The 4,067-nt window shown below is 40.2% G+C and overlaps 1 long non-coding RNA gene across 1 annotated transcript in view; it reads left to right on the top strand.

The window, feature by feature from the left end:
* The first annotated feature begins 830 nt into the window (after positions 1-830).
* Positions 831-4,067, top strand: part of LOC116687755 (uncharacterized) — a 4,976-nt gene continuing 1,739 nt past the window's right edge. Inside the window, exons 1-2 of the long non-coding RNA XR_004331624.1 lie at positions 831-841; positions 3,586-3,589. This is a non-coding gene — a long non-coding RNA (uncharacterized LOC116687755). The remainder of the gene's footprint in view (positions 842-3,585; positions 3,590-4,067) is intronic.

The raw sequence follows: 4,067 nt of genomic DNA, 5'->3' as shown, positions 1-4,067 counted from the left end.
CATTTTTCATTAACATTGATTATGTGTCTATCGTGATACATATCGTTATCGTGTTATCGCCCAGCACTAAGGGGGGCATAATGTTCTGTTACTGCTCTGTCATACTTTCTTTTCGCCCTTTACTGTTCCGTTTTAAGGGGCTAATGTAACTCATTTGACAATTAGATGCTTTTGTAAATCCACTTTTATTATAACAATACATTTGGCCTGAATCTGGGTTATTGTAACATCGTTTTCTGATTTGTAGCCAATATCCCTGAACCTGCTGTGTTTTAGCCATCACTGTTTTTAGACTTAAACTATTGATCCCAATGTAAATTTCAAAGCCCAGCTCCCATCTCGAATCCTTATTGGATGTGTGTTAAGATTAGTGCACCTTCACAGAAACATGGAAGGTTGGTAAAGAGTATTGGGGATCAAACCCCATGTTCCGGCCACTACATTTCCACTTTTAAACACTGTGATCAGTGATGGGAAAGTTGCTGTGGAAATGTAATAGTTACAGATTACTAGTTACCCTGTTAAAATTGTAATAAGTAATGTTTTCTAATAGATGTTTTAACCAGGCACGGCAGACTCAGGTTGCTTAGAGCAATATGAATTGATCCTCCACGCAGTTACTAGTAGCCAAGGAGGACATGGAGGATTAAAAAAAACAGACTCTTCAGAAGAGGTAAGTCGCCAGATGACACCATTTTCTACTTCGAGTGTTTTGTGGAGCGGTTAGTCTTAAGTAGCTCTGTATCAACTTATATGGCAATGGCTTGAATGTAATGGACATGCATTAACACAAAAAATGATGCACTAAAGCTTTAATGGTGTTGCATTCAAAATTTTCCCAGTAACTTTGCTAACCTGCCTCGTCAGTAAATAATCTGCCAAAAGAAGGCGTTCCTGCATGGCAAAGAGATGCAAAGCAAGAGTGAATGTTATATTCTATATGAGCTTTTTATTAAAAATAATATATTCGGATGTAACTGCTTTGTAATCACCAACATTTTTGATTAGTTACAGTAATTTAATTACAGATTTTTTCTCAGTAACTGTAAAAGATAACAATTACATTAATTTTGTAATTTTATTTTTGTAACGCCGTTACATGTAACTAGTTACTCCCTAGTCTTGCATTGCAGACCTTCCTCCACAGCGAAGCAGAGGAGGGTCTGGCTAGCCCACACAGCATTCTGGGATGGGAGAATAACATGCCCTGGTTTATTACGATGTCTTTAAACTAATCACAATTGTCATGGGCAGTGCTAAGCGCCGTACAGAGTAACGGTGCCTCTGCAAAATAGCCTCAGGGAGGAACTTGTTTTGGTGGAAGATGTGAACGTGAAAAGGTTTTTCAGTCATGCAACAGAAAACTCAAATTGGACAGTCTATCTGTCTGGATTTACCTGGCAGAGATCTGAGAAAAGGTTAACTATAGTCCTTATAAATCAACCGGAGTTTGAAATGCCAACACAAAGAAAGCCCAAGGCATTTGTCTGGCTTAAATGAGTGAAATCCAGTGGAATTTTTGTCAGCAACAGCAAACAACACAGGACTTTCACCCCGGAGACCGCGGATTGTGTCCTGCATGTGACAGTTTATTTCCCCAGTGTTCTTTTCCTAAACACAACCGTCCCGTCCTGCATCCCCCAGAGACAGCAGATCGTGTCCCAGCATGTGACGTGCCCTTTCCCCGTTCTTCTTTTCCTAAACCCAACAGTCCTGCTGTTGTCGCGCGTCCCCCAGAGACCACCGCTGTCTCCCACATGTGGCTTATAATGTCCCCGTTGTTGCGTCCCCCAGAGACCACGGATCGTGTCCCGGCCACCTCCGCCATTTCCCGTGTGTGACGTTTCATTTCCTCGTTGTTGCGTCCCACAGAAACCACAGATTGTGTCCTGGCACATGAAAAAAATAACGTGACCATTTCACGAATTGCCGTGAGACTGTGTTGTGGACTAATTACTCCCCAACACTGATTGTGACACACCTCTGGGTCAGTTCTGATGGCAAGGTGAATACTACTAAATATTCCTTGTTGGAGTCATATTTTATAGGCTCCTTGATAGGGTGGATCGGTAGCAGATGTTGAGCACAGGTGGCCCAGCTAGCATGTGGAAGGTGTTGACTAAAGAGTCCATCTGGGATATCATGGGTTGTTGGCACAGGAGATGGTCCCCAACTTACAGAGTTGACCTCAACCTTCAAAAAGATAGTTTGGAGCTGAGGATACCTCTCATGCACATAACACAACATTTATGAATTTGCTTTGCTGAAATTTAAGCCCAAGTAGCAACTAAGTCTCAGCAAGAAATTTAGAGGCTTAACCACAATTTTCTGCATTTGTATGATTACAAATTCTCTGAAACCTGTATTGTAATATGCATATTGTCAGGGTTTTATCCGAAGTTAGACAGTACTAAAATATACAGTAATTGCTTTTTGAATGGGTTAACTTTGCCAATATTTGATGCCAGTTGAGCCGTGCTCAACAGATTGGTTGAACAGGCTGATTTGTGTGACTTGGGAAGCTTCGTCTCCATCTCACATACCTACTAAATATTTCAAAAATGTCACTGGCTTGAAGAGAAACATTTCTAACAAGAAAGAAAAAAGAGAAAACAAAAAACTGTCAAGTAGAAATGATTCTCTAATAGTTCACAAACTTCTTCCAACACAATTTCTCATTTCAGTTCATGTTGACCCTTAGTATTCAGCTAAGCCTGTCAGGGAAGGCTGGAGAAATGTGGACCCAAATGCAGAGGCAGAAACAGAGTTTAGATGATTTAACGCAAACTCAAAAATGCACAAAAACCAAAGGAGTCCTGGGAACCTGCAGGCAAAAACGGGTAATACAAAAATAAAGTACAAGTAAAATAGAACGCATGATCAGACACAGGACAAGGCGAACACAATGACTAAATACAGAGGGTAACAAGAGGCAGGTAACACAAGGGCTGGGATACAAAACAGAAAAACATACTACCAACATAAGGCAAAACACCAAAACCATAACAAAGCCTGGTCCAACAGTGGACACCTTAGTTGCCAGATTGTCTGTACAAATAAAGTGTTGCGTCTTTTAAGGTGTCCACTGTTTACTCATAGGCTGACTGACATGCTCACAGGTTTTACTGATGTGTTCTCAAAAAAGACAGACAGATTTAATAACACAAACAGCCCCTCCAGTGTCCAACATGCAAGGAGCTATGGAAAAGGCAAACATTACCCTTATCAGATTATCCATAATGCTAAAATATATTTTTAAAGGCAAATGCAATTTTGTGCAAGTGAGAAAAATTGATCCTGAAGGCACTGTGATAGCCATCTTTCTCTTATATTGCTATTGATTTCTTCTTTTTTATTGTGAATCTTGACTAGAGTTTCTTTCCACTGTTTTATTTCCCTCTTGTCTTATTTGCATAATGCTTGACAGCATTTTCTATTCATCTAATTGTATTTTGTCTTACCAAATTGAGAAAAAGAATGCAGTTAAAACACAGCGAGCTACGGTGTGACTTATTTAGAATTATATTATCAAAAAGCAAAATGGGGTGTTGCTTTTTTCAAAGCTAAGAGCACATTTCAATGAAGCACAGTGTATTAAAGATTTACTTTTATTGCTAATGATTTTGCAAATGGAGCCAATATATCATCCTCCAGACTTATTTTGACCACATACATAATGCTCCTCTTTGAAAGCTGTGGGACTGGCAGACGCGGCCAGTGCAGTGACCTCCCTGCTATCTCCGCCGCCCACACTTCTTCTGTCTAGAGAGTATTTTCCGCAATGGAAGATGACCGCAATGGGTCTGAAGGAGGACATGGTGTTATTAGGAGTGGTGATACAACACTCTTGACATGCTCATAATTGTCTTTAGCATAATGTGAAATCATCACAACCCAATGTCAGGGGGTTCTCATTTCTGGCAAACGGAAAGTTGGGTTCAATTAGAAAAAGTAAAACTTTGATTAATTACCGTCTGTTAATATCATTGGAGGGGGTGAAGTGAAGTAACCGGCAGCTCTCAGAGCGGCCATCAATTTGCCTTCAAAGGTAGGTTTTAAATACAACG

Source organism: Etheostoma spectabile, chromosome 4, assembly GCF_008692095.1.
Source record: "Etheostoma spectabile isolate EspeVRDwgs_2016 chromosome 4, UIUC_Espe_1.0, whole genome shotgun sequence".
In the NCBI taxonomy this organism is placed as follows: Eukaryota; Metazoa; Chordata; class Actinopteri; order Perciformes; family Percidae; genus Etheostoma; species Etheostoma spectabile.
The sequence above is the reverse complement of the archived record's forward strand: the minus strand, read 5'-3'. Positions and strand labels throughout refer to the sequence as shown.